The following is a 19310-nucleotide window of genomic DNA, read 5'->3' on the forward strand; positions in this document are numbered from 1 at the left end:
TTTATTACAATATTTCACTGAAATACAAATACAAGTTTTCTTTTTCTGTTAGCAAGTAATTTAATATATATATGTATATATATAATTTACTTCTCAGTTTTCTTTTGAAAATTAAATATTGCAGGGAATGACATAATTGTTATTCTCTATGTTTCTCTTGTGTTTAGAGGTAGAATTAGGCATATTTTCCTTTCCAGTTAATATGATAGGAAAATTGTATGACATTGTAGACTTTTTTATTTTCCATCAATTACCTACTAGCAGAAAGCTATACTATGTCCCTGAGTGATAATTGAATCAGGGAATAGGAAGATGTTAGTGTGAAGAGATTTTCTGATTAATAAATATAATTGAACGTGATAAATCTATATTAATTTCAGCATCCAGAATAAACTATTGTTTAATTAACTTCTTATACATGCAAATTATATTTTATTACATTAAATGTGATAGCAAAGATATATATATATATATGATAGATGCTAGATATATAAATAGATAAATTTACATGCATAAGTTGCAACTGGAACAAAGTTATTTTTCTCAAAAATTATTTTTATTAGTATAGAAGGTCAAAGTAAGCTGATAATTTACAGAAAAATCTCTTGTTGCGATTTATATTTATCAACTTGCCAATGATTATATCCTATCATTGGTATGCTGGTGAAGCTTAACAACTGGCTTTCTGAGGAAAGAAATAATATATTTACTGATTTCGTGCTATAATACTTATCTCAGAGACAATTTTTTTTTATTTTTTATTTTTATTTTTGTAAATTTATGATAGGCACACAGTGAGAGAGAGAGGCAGAGACACAGGCAGGGAGAGAAGCAGGCTCCATGCACCGGGAGCCCGACGTGGGATTCGATCCCGGGTCTCCAGGATCATGCCCTGGGCCAAAGGCAGGCGCTAAACCGCTGCGCCACCCAGGGATCCCCTATCTCAGAGACAATTTGAAGCTACCGACCGACATGACACAACTGATCATGGAGTTGGGAAATTGCTTTCTTGTTTCACCACAACTTCATCTCTGTCTTTGGATTTTGTCAGGGGTTAGTGGGCAAACTGGTCTGTTTGGGATCCCTGGAGCCAGGCACTCTTGCGCCCCTGCACCTCCACTACAGAATTATAGGTATTATGTGCATAAAATTGCTAAATAAATAATAAGAAACAAAAACATAGAATAAATCCCTAATGATCTAATGCATAAGAAGTTAGAAACACAGAACCACTGTTAATTGGGTACAACAATTAAATAGACCACTGTGTGAGAGTAAAACATCATCAACATTGACAGATAGTTAGAAAAACAAACATACCAGCAGAGTTTGAAAATATTAACCAAGCTATTAAAATTTCCCCAAATGATCAGTAATTTAAAAAGTCTATAGAAGAGAATAAACTGTTGAAAGAGTTCTAAAAACTAAAAATAAATGATTGTTATGAGTTTTATGATCCAATCCCTTCCTAGATGTCCAAACCCTGCCCCCACCAATTCACTTCTGCTTCATTTTGTTCTATGTCCCCCTATGACTTTTCCTACAGTTTGATGAGCTTCCTCCCATTCCAGAACCTTCTTGCAGTGATATTCTGGAATCCTCTGTCATCATTGAGACACTTACCCTTCCTCTTACTTCAAAGCACTTTTTGTCTGATGTTGCATTATTAGCTTTTTCTCAGGTATTTATTATCTGTCTCTCCCAATAAAATACGAATTCCATGAGGAGAAGTGAATTAGTTCTCTAGTGTTATGCAAGAAATGATCGCATAGAATGGCTAAAAAAGAACACAAATTTATTTCTCAGTTTCCTGAGGTCAGGTTTCTGATCAGATGTTACCTAGGTTTTATGGTCAGGGTCCCAATTAGGCTAAAAACAAGCATGTGAAACCGGGACTATGGTCTCAGAAAGGTCTCAGAAGAAGCATACTCTTCTAAGTCCATTAGGTGTTAGCTTAATTCACTTTCTTGTAGTTCCAGGACTAAGGTCCCTGCCTTCTTACTGGCTGTCTGCTGGGGCCATTCTCAGCTCCTAGAACTCACACAGCATTTCAAGGTCAGCTGGAGAATCTCTTCTTTCATTTTCCTAAGAAGATCTTATATAGAGACCTATATAAGAGACACTATAAGTGTCTCTATAGAGACACTATCTGTAGTATAACAAAAAATATATATACTTGGTTTGTTCCTGGTTTCTGGTACAGAGCTCCTAAAACCCTTGAGATTTCCTGAGAGATAGAAGAAGTGTCTTTTGTATGTTAATGAGACAACATAATTGTTTCGTGGGGAGAGAGGGGGTTAGATAGCTTCAGAAAAATTAACTTCATGATTAGAGGGTCAGAACTTTCAGTTATACTCCCAAAGTCTGGGTAGGGGAGAGTGGTCAGAGATTGAGTCAGTCACCAATAGTCAGTGATCAAATCAATCATGGCTACATAATGTAACTTATGTTTAAAAAGTCAGAATGATAAGATTTGGGGAAGCTTCTGGGTTGGTGAATATATCTATTGGGAGGATGACATATCTTGACTTTCCTGTGTATAGGATCCTTCTGGATCTTACTCTATGTCTCTATTCATCTGACTGTTAATTTTATTGTTTATAATAAAACTGTGTTCATAAATGAGGCTTTTCTGAGTTCTTTGAGTTACTTTAACAAATTGTCAAACCTAATATGTGTTTGTATGAACCCCAAATCTAATCAGCTAGGCAGAGGTATGGGTCACCTGGAGACCCCACTTGCATCTGGCTGTGAAGTTGGGATAATCTTATGGGATGGATCCCTTACTTGACCTAATTCCAAGTAGTTAGTGCCAGAATTGGTTTTAATTATAGCATACCCAGCTGATGTTAGAGAATTGGAGAATCAGTAGTTGTAGGAAAAAAAACAAGCAGTATCTTATCACCTTTGCCATATAACATAACCTAACCAAAGAATTATTGTTATTGATTATTATTATTATTATTATTCTGTCATATTGATGGGTCCCACACTTCAAGGGCAGTGAACTTTGCAAGGGCATGTACAATAAGGGGAGGAAATCAAGGATCATCTTAGAATTCTAAGCACAGTAGAGATGGCTATAGGCTAGTCATATAACATAATCTTAAACAGTGCTTGACACATATATGTAGGCTGGCATAGAATTACTTCTTGATTTTTCTTCACTTGGCTTACTGTTTATATAAGCAAAACAATTTTATTTGAAAATAGTTAAAATATTTGAAGTGATTTTAATGGTATATGATGTAGGTAGATACTATCCACCCTGAGGCTGATGCAGTCTTTGCTCTGTGTTAGATTTTAGATACTGGTGCCTGAAAGGTAACCAAAGAAGCATCTAGTTATTTTTTCATCATTTTGATATTTTATGGTAGGTACCTTGAAAAATGTTGTGTTTCTATAAGCTGTAACCTTGTAACCATAGGGAATGGGAGAGATATTATGTACAAATTGCTGATGCCTGTTTTCTAACTATATAAATTCTTCTTTTCTAGTTTTTGTTATGCTTCAGAGACCTCTGAAATTCTACGGCTAGAGGTAAGACTTTTTTTTTTCCTTTTTAAGGTGTGTCAAACAGCTCCCAGGATACTGTTTACCTGGAAATGGAATAGCTTTTACATGCAGTCAACTCTCAAGTCAAAGTTCACAAATAAGTATACAAACACGTAAAAACCATCTGAGATAGTTATCAGCCATTCACTAAAAATGTTTACCAGTTGTCATATGGAAAAATGTTCATATATATGTATATATGTATATTATACATAATGCTTATATATATCTATATACTTATAGATATGCTTATAGATACATATACATGTATATTAACATATATGTTCATATATGAACATTTTTCCAAATGTTCCATGAATTTGTATATATAAACACACAATTTAATATATATATTAAATTTTGTAAGTAATCTAATCTTATTCCTTTTAAAAAAGGTATTGTAAGTTAAGGATTGATAGTTAAGGGGTAGATGATAATGCTGAGTGTTTCTGAGGATGTGAATCATCTTTAAACCTAATGTATTGTTCTGAATATGTGACCACTGACCCTGAGGCTGAACCATTACTCAAATTTTCCTGAACCTCAACCACTACTTTTAGTGACAAATGGAACAGATTCTACAAACTGCCTCACACAAATAATGCTTTTGGATTGCTTGTTGTGCTCACTTGCAGAGTTGAGAGAACAATTTTTCTTCTAATCCTTAAGGACAAAAATGCATTAGTCTTTCCACTTCTAATCCAATCAGGCCATTTTTCCTCTTGTGAGTAAATGGTTTTGTGGAGTCTGTTGGTCATTATAACCACTGGCTTATGAAACCTTCAATGCATTTCAGAACTTTTAGATTCTGTAACCTTTAATATAGCACTTTGTCTGTAAATAAGTTAGTTCAGAATAAAGCATCCTAATCTTGCTATTACTTTATATAGTTATTTAAAAGTAATACATGTATAACACAATATAGAAAAATAAAAATATTTAAAAGTTTATATAAAATTTATTATATGTAAAAATATTATAATTTTATTAAAGAGTAACATACAACGTTGTTTAAGAGGATGGGCTACAAGTAGTCTGGATTCTGGGTCTAACCTTTTAATATAAAATTTGTATTTTTTAAAACCCTCATTTAATACCTTATATATCAAACACTGTACTAAGTACTTTTGAAAATTAGACCAATTAACATTCAATGAAATAGTTTTTACTATTAATGCCATTTTACAAAAGGGAACATGTCCAGTTCAGTAAGTTAGTAGTAACCTAGAAGGGGAGGTTGAAGAAGGTTCTTCCAGAAGGAAAGTCTAATGTCATCTCCTTGCAATCACCAATGGCTACCACTCTATGATCTAGAACTGACTGTCAGGTGAATCCCACTGAGCACTTAAAAGCAGTCCTGGAAAACCTTTAATGAAATTGCTAATGAGATTTCTCAATCATTGTCATTGTACATTAATACAGAAATAAATAATTTACTTATTTTCAATCATCTTACATTGTAGAACCCTTAGAGATACCTCAGAATTCTGGTTTGATATACTTTATTCTAGAGCTAAGCAATTTACCTAAATTCTTACCAGGATATTACGTTTCTTCTAATTTTCATTTTATTTATAGGAGATAACCTTTAACAATTTCTTAAAATTATTAGGAACTCATTTTCATAGTTTTAATGCAAATAAATCATATAATTACTTTAATATCCCATACATTTAAATAGAATTTGGGAAGGGGAGGGTCTGGCGGTGCAGTTGGTTAAGCATCTGCCTTCAGGTCAGGTCATGATCCCAGGGTCCTGGGATAGAGCCCAGAATTGGGCTCTCTGCTCAGAGGGGAATATGCTTCTGTATCTCCCTCTGCCCTCCCCCCTGCTAGTGCTCACCCTCTCTTGCTCTCTCTCTTAAATAAATAAATAAACTCTTTTTTTTAAAAATTGAATTTTTATCCTAAATGTGATCAGTGGGATCATGATACTGTGAGTTTATGATTCAGTATTTATACATATTGACAAATGATTGCCACAATAATTTAAATAACAATTGCCACCATACATAATTATAAATTTTTTAATGTGTGATGAGAATTTTCACGATTTTATTTTATTTTATTTTTTTAAATTTTATTTATTTATTCATGAGAGAGACAGAGAGAGGCAAAGACATAGAGGGTGATGCAGGCTCCTCGCAGGACCTCAATGCAGGACTCGATCCCTGGATTGGGATCACGCCCTGAGCTGAAGGCAGACACTCAACTGCTGAGCCACCTAGGCAGTCTAACTTTTAAGATTTTGAGGAAATATTTATGGCTGGAATCTTACAATATTTGGAATTTGATTCAAAATATTGAATGGACAGTGAACATTGAAATAATATAGATCAAGTAAAAGTGCAATATGTTGTTAATTGCCAAAAGAGGTAATGAAGTTCACCTATGTTTTCTTCATTTTATAGATATTTCATAATTTTTCATAATACAAACAAACAAGAATACAAAACAAAAATGATATTGAGTGCTTAACCATCCAGTTTAGAAACATTATCTCGGGATCCCTGGGTGGTGCAGTGGTTTGGCGCCTGCCTTTGACCCAGGGCGCGATCCTGGAGACCCGGGATCGAATCCCACATCAGGCTCCCTGCATGGAGCCTGCTTCTCCCTCTGCCTATGTCTCTGTCTCTCTCTCTCTCTCTCTGTGTGACTATCATAAATAAATAAAAATTAAAAAAAAAAGAAAGAAACATTATCTCATCTGGTAAGACTCAAAAAGATTGGCAAAAAATAAAAATAAAATAAAATTGCATGCACCTGCTTTATCATTTTTAAAAATATTTTATTTATTTATTCATGAGACACACACACACACACACACACACACACACAGAGGGAGAAGCAGGCTCCATGCAGGGAGCCCGATGTGGGACTCCATCCCAGGACCCCAGGATCACGCTCCGGGCCCAAGGCAGGAGCTAAACCACTGAGCCACCCAGGCGTCTCAACTTTGTCATTTTATTAATAGTAAACTCCTTGTTAGAGAATTTTTTGTTTATTTCTGTTTTTATTTTAAGTAATCTCTTCAGCTAATGTAGGGCTGAAACTCATTTCTTATGTCTTTCCTCTTCTTATAGGACACAGTAATACTGGATTAGGATCCCACCCATATAATCTCATTTAAAAGTTGCTACCTCAAAAAAAAAAAAAAAAAAAAAAAGTTGCTACCTCTTTAAAAGCCTTAGTTACAAATGTAATGGTGAGGGAGAGGGAGCTAGGGCTTCAACATATAATTTTGAGATGACATAATTCAGTATATAACTATGTATATGGACTTGGCAATGCACATGTTTATTTGATTTTAAACATACATTTTCATATTTAAGAAATGGGAAATTATTAAAAAGTAATTTGCATTAAAAATCTGATTGTCTATTGCTCCAAAATTTATTTTTACTGTATTATGAATAACTGGCATTTGATAAGATACTCTATTTTCTATTATTTGTTTTTTCAGGATGCAGTGCCAGCGTTTTTAACATACTTGCCTGTTACAAAATTCAAAATCATTAATTTTATGTCTCTACTTAAATGATGGATGATTTTATAGCCCCTCTCTCCTATAGCACTCATGTCTACTGTACACCTATATTTTTTTAACTATGAGGAATTCCTAGTACCACTTCTAATGAAAACTGCTTCCCATTTGAGTCTCATGAACTGTGAAATATAGTTTGGATACAAGGAACAAGATAAATAGTTTTCATTTGTAGCCTACAGATAATGGTTTGTTCTTCTCTGGGAACTAGTAAATCCAAAAAATATCCTGACATAAATTCTTCATTCTTTTAATAACAATAGGCATTCAGGTGGATGAATGAATTCCTTCAGATTCCATGTGATGTGTAAGACCAAATCTTATCCAAAATGTAATGCTTCAGACAGCATTTATTATCAGTCCTTTACTTAGGATTTAAAAGTACAGCCTTTTAAAATAAAAACAATATTTGAAAATTATTTGTGAATAATTTCTGGATCTTAAATATTTATTTTCTCAATAGTGACTAGTAATAATAATTATCATATATATCTCTTTGCTCTTTAGTTTTAGACTGAGAAAATATGTTAAATTACTTCTGTGGAAAAGTAAGGCCAATAAAGTTTTGATGTTGAACTACTGTTACTTCCACCCTATATGTGACTGACGTAGCATAGAATTATGTGGAAATCAAGATGTCACCACTAATTATGTGAATTAAAGAAAAGAGACCAGCGTCTATGCATAATTAGTTTATTAACTCCATTGATATGGATCAATCTTATCAAATTATTGGTTTTGTTCACATATTCTTATCTCTTTTATTTTACTACAATATTAGTTCTTTTTCAACAATGTTGCCAAAACAATTCAATAGGAAAAAATCATTTTTTGAGTAAATTATACTCAAATATCACTTGAAAAAGAATAAAATTGTATCCCTATCTCAAATCATATATAAGGTCTATCTCAGAAAGTGTCATAGAATTATATCGAACAGTGAAAATACTGAATTTTTAAAAAGAAATATAGCGGTATATCTACATGACCTTGGACCAGGCAATTTTTACTTTGATAAGATATCAAAAGCACAAGTGGCAAAAACAAAACAAAACAAAAACAAAACAAAACAAAACACAAATTTGACCTTGTCTATAAATATTTGTAGGTTATATATAAATAATTTCATTTCTCTTAAACATATAAATTAATGATTTAACTTCCCCATTCAACTATTTTGAAAAGTCAATAATACAAAAAACTATTAATGTCAAGACATTAAAAATTTCACATATAAAGAAATTTGCTAAACACTTCTGCTATCAAGAACAATGAATTTCCAGCAAATAACTAGCTGTTTTTATAAAGAACTACTACTTTAAGTAGTATAATATGTATTAAAATAGACAAATTCATCAAATATACATTATTAATTTTTAATTTTTTATCAGTACTTTATACTAGTGGGCCTAAGACTATAGAATGTCTTGTTTTAGGAAACATACTTCCTGATTTCAAAATATATTAAAAAGCTACAGTAATCAAAACAGTATGGTACCAGCATAACAACAAACAGTATAACATCATAGTGGAATAGATTGGTATAACAATAAGCATAGCAATAGACCAATGGAACAAAATAAAGAGCCCAGAAATAAATCCACACTTATGATTATCTGATCTTCAACAGGGTACCAAGAACACTTATGAAAGGATAGTCTCTTCAATAAGTAGCATTGGGAAAACTGGAAATACACATTTAAAAAGATAAAATGGGTGAAGGGGAGTGAGAAATACAGGCTTCCAGTTATGAAATGAATAAGTCATGAGAGTAAAAGGTACAGCATAGGGAATATACTCAATGATATTATATAAGTATTGTATGATGGCAGCTATACTTGTGATGAGCACAACCTAATATATAAAGATGTTGAATCACTAAGTTGCACATTTGAAACTAATGTAACATTGTGTGTCAACTATATGCAAATAAAAAAAGTTTAAAAAACTTAAATTGGACACACACTACACATAAACATTAAAATGGATTAAAGACTTAAATGTAAAGTCTGAAACCATAGAAATCCTGGAAGAAAACATAATGGAAAAGATTCTTGACATTGGTCTCATTAATGATTTCTCAGATATGACATCAGAAGTCTAGGTATCCAAAGACAAGTAGACAAACTGATACTACATTAAACAAAAAATCTTTTGCACAGGGATCCCTGGGTGGCTCAGCAGTTCAGCACCTGCCTTTGGCCCAGAGCATGATCCTGGAGTCCTGGGATCAAGTCCCGCGTCGGGGTCCTGGCATGGATCCTGCTTCTCCCTCTGCCTCTCTCTCTCTCTCTCTCTATCAAGAATAAATAAAAAAAAATCTTAAAAAAAATCTTTGCACACCAAAGGACACAATAACAGCACAGAAGCAGCCTTCAGAATAGGAGAAAATATTTGCACACCATATGTATGTGAAGAGGATTATTTCCAAAATATATAAGGAACTTCTGCAGCCTAAAAACAAAAATCAAATAATCCCATTAAAAATGGCCTAAGAAACTGAGTAGACATTTCTCCAATAAAGATATACAAATGGCCAACAGGTATATGAGAAGATGCTTAGTTTCACTAATTGTCGGGGAAATGCAAATCAGAAACACAGTGAGATACTACCTCATGCATGTTAGATTTCCATTATCAAAACAAAACAAAACAAAACAAAACAAAAGCAAACCCAAAATATAGTGTTGACAAGTTGTGTGTTAGAACCCTTGTGGATCATTGGTGGAAATGTAAAGTCCACAACTATGGAAAATGGCATGGCGGTTCCTAACAAATTTTAAAAATATAAATACCATATTATCCATGAGGTCCACCTCTGAATATATACCTAGAAGAATTGGAATCAGGATCTTGAAGAGATATCTACAGTACCACATTTAATGTGTCCTTGTTCACAATAACCAAGATATGGAAATAATTCAAATGTCCATCAACAGAAAATGGATAGAGAAAATGTGATATACACATACAATGTAGTATTATTCAAACAAAACAGTTGGAAATCCTACGATTTGTAACAATATAAATGGACTTGGGAGATATTATGCTAGTGAAATAGAATAGTCACAGAAAGAGAAACACTGAATGATTTCTTTTATATGGAGCATCTAATATAATCATAGGTACAGAAGGAGACAGTAGAATGGTGATTACCAGGGGATGGAAGTATAAGAGAGGAGGAGTATTCAATGGTTATAAAGTTACAGTCATACAAATGAGTAAGAGATCTGATCTACAATATAGTGCCTAGAGGGAACAATGAGAAATTAGAATTTTATTAAGAGATCTCATGCTAAGTGTTCTTGCCAACACCACCAAAAACAAAGCAAAAAAAAAAAAAAAAAAGAAAAAAGAAAGAGAAAGAAAAAGAAAAAGAAAGAAAGAAAGAAAAAAGAGAGAGAGAGAGAGAAGACATGAGAAGTTTTTGGAAATGATGAATGTTTATTACCTTGATTGTGATGGTGTTAACATGAGTATATATACATATGTCCAAATGCACCAAATTGTATACATTAATTATGTGCAGTTTTTTTGTGTGCTAAGTATACTTCAGAAAAACTAGAAAAAAAGAAATATATTAGGGTGAGTCCTTTCACCATTTTTATTTTTCAGTGTCTTTCTTAGTCATTGTGATAACTGACTTTTAAGTAATTGTTGGGTTTTTCCTGACTCCCAAGTAATTCCATCAGGCAATGTCCTCAGTGGTTTATGGTAAAAGGAACAGGCTGTGACCATGAAATATTCTGGGCCTTCTGCCTACACTCTCATTAGAATATCTATCCTTTATCTATTTGACACATTGGACATATGCTAAACAATTGTATAAAGAAAGGATTTATCAGCTTCGAAAATGCTTGAAGATGCACAGTTGAGAATATAAAGTACTTTATTGTAATATGAAGAAATTAGGTTTGAATAAAACAGGGGGGGCATTTTTTTCTCAAAGTCTAAATTTATGAAGTCCATGTAAAATGAATTCAATTTGTGGTTTATGGTTAAGGAAATTTTTTTTTTATTTTTGTTCATACTGTGATCATTTTCAAGATTAGCCCTCTTTCCAATTAACAATACAAAGACTTCAACTACAAAGATTTCTACAGACCTGCCAGAAATTGAGATATTAGTGTTTGTTTTTCTGTTAGCAATTCTAAATTCTAATATCTGAGCACTCTCCTGGTGTCTCTGAGAATAAAAGAAATATATAGAATTGTCTGTTCAAGAATCCAGTTTGCCGGCTTAATAGAAATATAGGCTATAGAGTTTGTTAGAGGTCACACTGAAGAACCACATTTGCTCTTTCAATTAGCACCTGCAAGTATCACAGAATACTCTAAATCTATCCATTCCATCAGTGTCATATGTTATCATCCCTAGCCAAATGCAATATTGGATATGTACAGTCTCAGAACTAATACTTTGAGGGGTTTTATTGATGAAGTAGATCATCTATTGCTTCATTTCCTTACTGTTATGTCATTAGAAGATGGAGGAGGGACAGTAAACTATCCTCCAGACTGAGAAGGTACTTGAAGACCAAGAAACAAAGGAAGCCTTAACCCTTTTCCCAGATTTTTATTTAAGGTAACTTAAATAAACAGGCAAACTATCTGATACTATGTAGCCATTCTCTGCCCATCAACTAGACCTTAACCCACAGCTTTCTTAGAGTAAGAGGAATCATTATGGTGAGGTCAAAGGTTAGTTACCTAAAGTTACCTGTCATCTACCAAAGAATTTCTACTAATTATCTCAAGTGCTGTCTTCTGTGTACCAATCATCTCTACTGGTTATCTAAAGTGGATCCTTCTGTGCACCATGCTAGGGAAAATCAAAACAAACCTTCCCAAATTCTGGCCAGGACATACATTAACCTCCAAGAGGCCTAAAATTCATAGTCCTGAGGGAGGGCATTTCATGGGGATGAACGAGATGGAGGGCCAAATATGGAGTCCGTGTTGTAATATTTCCTACAAATGGGGGGTTGAGGGTGGAGAGGAGTTATATAGCAAAATTTATATAGGAGATTCATAGAAATGAATTAGGTGTATTGGTTCCAGACAAGAAAATTGGATTAATCTAAAACAAAAATATGCCTTTAAATGGAGATGATCCAAAGAAAAATTAACATTAATTCAAGGCAAAAAAAATTCAAGAACAAATCTAATGTTTGGTTAAACTACTGGCTAAATGTAATGAGAAACATTTTAATAATCATTAGCTAATTGAAGCCACAAAAGTGACATCATATTATAGATGTATCAGGGATGATATGGAAAGCTACAAGAATCCTTAACTTATCTTTATTCATCCCAGTATCTGGCTCTTTTCATGTACCTGCTTATGCACTTGTAAAAAAAAAAAAAAAAAAAAAAAAAAAACCATAAGAGCCATCAATAGCAATAATAATGTAGAATCTTTCTTTATTCATTCACACATATTTAAGTATTAAATCACTGTAGACTTATGATAGGCTGACAAATTGGAGTGATTTTCAAATCAAGTACCAGGAAACTGAAATGACATTAAAATTTTCTAGAAACTGGAAGTTAATGATAAATTTCTCCTACCTCAATTTTGAATTTATATTATGGCCACAATTTTCACTTTTTCTAGATCAGGTATATACCTTGATACATGTACTCTCAGGGACCTCAGAAAAGATTTCATCTGATTCATCGAATAGATAATATATGTTTCCACTGTTTTATCTGATTACATCATATGTAAACTGAAACAATAAGAGAAATTATACCATGAATAATTTAAATGACAGCCACTTTTTTTTTTCTTATAATGAACATTTTTATTCTGTTTCTTTTTCTAGTTGAAGGAAATTTTTGAACTTCTATTTTCAAAATTGTAAGAGTTCAAAAAAATTAATTGAAGGTAAATTCCAATTGAAATAAACAATAACCAAATAAAAACAAAAAAAATCCCCCAAATACACCTTTTATTTTATATATATTCTCAAAAATATAAAAAACATACACAAGAAAAAAGTATTGATAAATAGGAAATAAAAGCAAGCTCAAAGGGATCCCTGGGTGGCTCAGCAGTTTAGCTCCTGCCTTTGACCCAGGGCATGGTCCTGGAGTCCCGGGATCGAGTCCCAGGATCGAGTACTTCATTGGGCTCCCTGCATGGAGTCTGCTTCTCCCTCTGCCTGTGTCTCTGCCTCTCTCTCTGTGTTTCTCATGAATAAATAAATAAGAATATTTAAAAAAGCAAGCGCAATATATTCAACTTGATCACATCTAGAATTTTGATATCCTACATGTGGATTTATTAATAAAGAAATAATCAAAACCTGCTTATACTCTCAAGTACTTCTTGATTTTTTTTTTCTTGTAGCTGTCAAGCAGAACACATTCTTGAATTTGATGATAGGTCTCCTCAAACAAAAATTAGTTAAATTAAAATTAATTTTCCAATAGAAAGTTTTCTAGTGAGTATGATGATGGAACGGTTTGTATAAATCTTACAGACAGGTAGGCACTAACCTGTCACTTGCAATGGGATTGTGTAGATATTTGGGGTTGGGCTGTGAAGGATTCTGGCTGATAATGAAAATAATGAGTAAATAACCTGGAGGAGATAAACTTGCAGTATAATTTATAAAACCATGGGCATCCCAGATACATACAACAAGCCCACTGCATTATTTAAGCTGATGTTTAGAAACTACTTCAGCAGTACTGTCTCTGGGCAGCTTTTGTAAATCATTCAGCAATAATTCTGTATAGATTTGCAAAGAAGTGGCCTTAGTAAACTGGACCTCAGTGATTTCATTTTGGGTCACTTTCTCATAATCTATTTATACATCAAACACGTTTAGTTTATCCCCTAAATATATAAAGAAGTTAGTCAAAAGCAAGATGATTATCGGAAAGAGTAAAGATTTAGTTCCTGTAACGTGGTTGACCAGATGTTCTGAAAAGTCTTCCTGCAAAGAAACATTAAAGATTTGCTGTTATATAGTAATTAACATCATTTTATTTTTATTTATTTATTTATTTATTTATTTACTTATTTATTTATAGTTTTTTTATTATTTTTTAATTTTTAATTTTTAATTTTTTTAATTTTTAATTTTTTTTTTAACATCATTTTAAATGTCTATCTCTGCTGGAAATAAAAAAGGGATATTCAAAGTCAAAAACTTAAACAGGCAAAATCAACTAAGCTAAGTATCTCTGAAGCTAACTAAGAAACACCCTATGAAGCTAAAAGCTGTTACTTCTTAAGGCAGGCTTGAGAAGAAAATACAGTTTAGGATAAATACCTAGTAAGGTGTAAAAGCTAAAACCTCCACATATACTCTGATCAAAAAAAGAATTGCATACTAATGAAACAAAGAGCTAGAAAATAAACTTCTTAAAATATGATAGCAAGAAAATAAATTTGTCTGAGCTTGTCTGTGGGCAAGATGTCGGAAAAAAGTCTTCTCAAAGAATTTACAACTGTGGTCTGCTCCTCAGAGACTGAACCACTGATATGTCATTATACACTTCCCAAATGAAGGATGCACATTTTATCTTTTATCATAAAATAATTTATTTTGTAACTTAAAACTTTTCCACGAGGGGTGCCTGGGTGGCTCAGCAGTTGAGCCTCTGCCTATGGCTCAGGGCATGATTCCGGAGTTCTGGGATCGAGTCCCAGGATGGGACCCCACATCAGGCTCTCTGCATGGAGCCTGCTTCTCTCTCTGCCTGTGTCTCTGCCTCTCTCTTTCTGTGTCTCTCATGAATAAATAAATAAAATCTTACAAAATAAAACTTTTCCACAAATGTACGTGTGATATCTCATGCTTTTACTTGTGAATTCTACCAAACATTCAGAGCAGTTGCAAATATTACACAAACTCCATTAGGGAGATAGAAAAAAGAAAACACATTATCCCTCTCTCATTTTAAGTTACCTAAATAACAAAACCTAACCATAACCACTAAAAAAAGTAAAGTTGCACTCCACACTTTCTAATGAACCTAAAGGCAAAACTTCTAAACAAATATATTAGAAAATCAAATCTCACATCAAATAAAACCAACAAATTATCCAAACAAAATACTATATTAAGAAGATTTATTCAGGACTTCCATATTCGATTAACTATTACCCAATGTAATCAACAATATGATCAGAACAAAGTGAGAAAAAAGAATCATATGATGAAATCTTTATATATATAAAAATGTACGAGATAAAAATTCATCATCCACCCATAAATATAAATGTTATCAAACAAAAGAGGAACCATCCATATTGATAAGGGCCAGTTGCAAAAACTAACAAACAAAAACATCAAATACCATACATTATGGGAAAATATTGAATGTTTATGCTTTGAGATCACTGATGAAATGAAGATGGGTGCTACCTCACTTCTGATACTGTTGTTTCAGAATTCCAAACTATTGCAGTATGACAAGAAAATATAAGATCCTTTTAAGTTCAGGGACATAAGATGATAAATATTGGGATTTTGTTGGAAGAAATAAAATTTTATTTTGCACAGCTGATCATATTTCCTGTATAGAACACCAAAGTTATTTTATAAAGTAACAAGACAGAAGTTAACACATTTTGCTTATTATAAATCCAATATTAAAAACTTCAATTATATATTTCTATCCATTACTAAAATTAGAATATATAATTAAAAATACATTTAAAATAAACCATATTAGCAAAAGTAAGGGCATTGAGATATGGATATAGCAATAATGTGGAATTCATTCATGGAAATTTATTTTATTTTAATTCCAGTATAGTTAACATACAGGGTTATATTCATTTCAAGTGTGCAATATAATGATTCAATAATATGCATGGAAACTTTAAATTCCTAATAAAGGTTATTAGAACATATTTAATTATAAATGGATGAGTAAAATGATCATGGTTGGAAAGACTCATTACTGCAAAAATATGAATTTACTGTAAATTGATCAACTGAATATAACAAACATTCATACAAGGAATTTGCTTTTAATGGAAATAGACAAGGTTATCTTGAATGTTAGAACAAAAAGGGCCAAATTCAGTCAAAAACTCCTAGGGAAGAGTAATTAAAATGACCTGCCTTTCCAATTATCAATCTATTATAAAATCTCAAATTAAAACATTGTGTTATTGTATTATCCTACAAAATAAACCTGTGATAGATACAAGAAGGTCCAGACATTTAAAATATTCATAGATGATCTATAAAGTAGAGTGTGTATCAGTTTCCTAACATTGCCATAACCAGTCAGTAGCAAGGTGGTGCCACCTTTCTGCTTTGGGGGCACTATAAGAGGACTGCTAAATACAAGTCTTAAGTAAGTTTGAGTGTCAATGATCAAATTTCAGTTATCATTTATCATAGCAAGAATCTGGAAGATCCCAAATTAAATAAGATACAATCAGCAGAGGTCAACACCAAGATGACACAGATATTATCAGCCTCAGCCAATGATTTGAAGGCAGCTATTATTAAATGTTTCAACAAGCAATTATAATTATGCTTGAAACAAATGAAGATAGATTGAAAAAATAAAGACAAAAGTACCTTGAAAGTAGACACAGAAAAAAGACACATAATTTATAGGTGGTGAACAATTTTCATGACAGTGAGTTTCACATAAAAGAGGACAAGTAAGTGATAAAACAATTTCCAAGGACTAGAAAAAAGGGATTGCCAAACTGAATATTCTAAATCCAGTTAAAATATTCTCCACTAATGAAAGAGCAAAAAGCATTCTCAGATGTGTGAAAACTAAGAGAATTTGTCACCAAATGACATACTCTTAAGTCACAACAAAAAAACTCCTCTAAACAAAAACGAAATGCTAAAAGAAAGTAACTTGGACCAACAGGAAAGAATAAGTAAATAAAAGGAACAAAAGTATAGTAAATACAACAGCCCAAAGTTTTTGTCTTCGATTTTCTTAATTTTTTTTCACTGATGGGAACAAAAGTTATAACCATGTCTAGTGTGGTTTTCAGTGTATGTAGAGGAAATATTAAAGGAAATAATAAAAAGGTAAAATGAAGTAAGCTCTCTACACTTTGCTCAACAGTTAAAATGTCAATAGCATTAAGCTATATTTTTTATAGTACCTATAGCAACCACTAAAAAATCTATACAAATAGGTATACTAAAATCTAAATAAACACACTATTGGTTAATAAAAATAAAATTCTAAAAAAAAGTTTAATACAAAAAATGTAAAGAACCAAACACCAATAAGAAAACAAAACAAAACAAAAAAATAGAGAAAAATTAGAAAACAAAATTTGCAGACTTGATTCCTAATACATCAATATTTATATTCAGTATAAATAATCTAAATATACTAATTAAAGTCAGAGACTGGTAGAGTGGATAAAAGACGGTCCAACTGCATGCTGTCCATAAGAAACTTACTGTAAATACAATGATAACAGAATGTGAAAGAGTGAGATTGGAAAAAGATAAATATTAATCAGAGAAAGCAGAAGTAAATATATTAATTTTGGGTAAATTAGCCTTTAGAGAAATGAAAGTTACCAGAAACTAAAGAATATTACATAATACAGGGGAAAAAAAATAATCATTCCAGAAGGAAGACACTGCACCAAACAACAGACATGCAAAATAGGTAAAGCAAAGGCTTTTAGAACTTAAAGTTGAAATCATGAAATCCACATTTAAAGTTGTAGACTCTTCTACTTCTCTCCCAACAACTGATGAATGACTAGACAAAAAGTCATCAAGGATATATGACAATAACCATAACATCAGCCATCAGGAACTAACTCACATTCATGGAACTTTGTATGGGACAAAAGAATATACATTCCTTACAATCCTTCCAGGGCCCGGGTCCATGGAACATGTGTCAATACATATAATATTGAGGACCACAAAACAAACCTCAAGAAATGTTACATAATTAAAAAAACAGAGAGAATTTTTTTTAATCACAGTGAAATCAAACTAACAATAACAAAGGGGAAAAAAGTTGAAATATTTTAGGAAACTAAACATATTTCTAAATGTCATTAGTCGAAGAAGTTAGTCTTACGAGAAATTAAAAAGAAAAAAGAAAGTGAATGAATATGAAAATATAACATCAAAACTATGGGATACAGCTAAATCATTGATAACAGGGAAATATATAGCACTAAATTCCTACATGAGAAAAGAGAAACAACCAAATAAGTAACCTAAGTTCCTACCTCAATGCCTCAATGATATAGATGTAGGAAAAGAAGATTAAGTAAACTCGAATTGACTAGAATGAAGAAATAATAAGGTAAAAATACAAATCAATGAAGTTGAAAAGAGGAAGAAAAGAGAGTAAATAAATAAGACAAAAATCTAATTCATTGAAAACATCAATCAAAAATAAAAAAAAAACTTTAGGAAAAATAAAAAAGAGATAATAGACAAATTACTAAAATCAGCAATAAAACAGTAAGTACTGCTATCGACCTTTAAGACTTTCAAAGGCCATTACAGGAAGACTATGAACAACTTTACACATATAAATTTGAAAATTTATGAAAAGAAAATATATATTAAAAGTATATATTATACAACTCAAAATGAAATAGACAATTCGATTTGCCATATAACTGTCAAAGAAAGTTAACTGTAATTAAAAAACCCATGATAAAGAAAGTTCCAAGTTCAGGTGGATTCATTTGGTAAGTATATCAAAACTCTGACAAAGAATTAATATCAATGCTATAAAATATTTTTCAGAAGATAGAAGAGGAAGAACTATTTTCTTATTTATCTTTGAAGTTAATATTACAATAATAGCCAAAAAAGCCCAAAAAGAATACATATAAAAAACAACCTACAAACCATTGCCACTCAGTATAGATGCAAAACTATAAACAAAATTATTTTTTAACAACAAAATTCTTAACAACACATTAACAAATGGAATTCAGCAAAATATAAAGAATTATACATTATGACCAATGGGGTTTATTCAGAGGTGCAAGGCTGGTGCAAATATGAAAATCAATCAGTGTAATCCACCAGAATAAGAGGGCAAAAGAGAAAAACGAATCACATTGTCATATTCATTGAAAACAGAAAAGCATTTGACAAAACTCAGTATCTGTTCATGATTAAAGCAAAACAAAACAAACCAAAAAAAAGACTCAACAAATTAGAAATAAAGAGGATCTTTCGCAGCTAGGTAAATAAATGTATAAAATACCCACA

General features: G+C 32.0%; 1 long non-coding RNA gene across 2 annotated transcripts in view; it reads left to right on the top strand.

Moving 5' to 3' along the window:
* Positions 1–1565: 1565 nt before the first annotated feature.
* The window catches only part of LOC112661646 (uncharacterized), a 52997-nt gene continuing 35252 nt past the window's right edge, over positions 1566–19310 (top strand). For both annotated transcript variants that reach the window (XR_007407617.1, XR_007407618.1), the window contains exons 1-2: positions 1566–1681; positions 3498–3540. This is a non-coding gene — a long non-coding RNA (uncharacterized LOC112661646). The remainder of the gene's footprint in view (positions 1682–3497; positions 3541–19310) is intronic.

Source organism: Canis lupus, chromosome 31 (genome assembly GCF_003254725.2).
Source record: "Canis lupus dingo isolate Sandy chromosome 31, ASM325472v2, whole genome shotgun sequence".
NCBI lineage: Eukaryota > Metazoa > Chordata > Mammalia > Carnivora > Canidae > Canis > Canis lupus.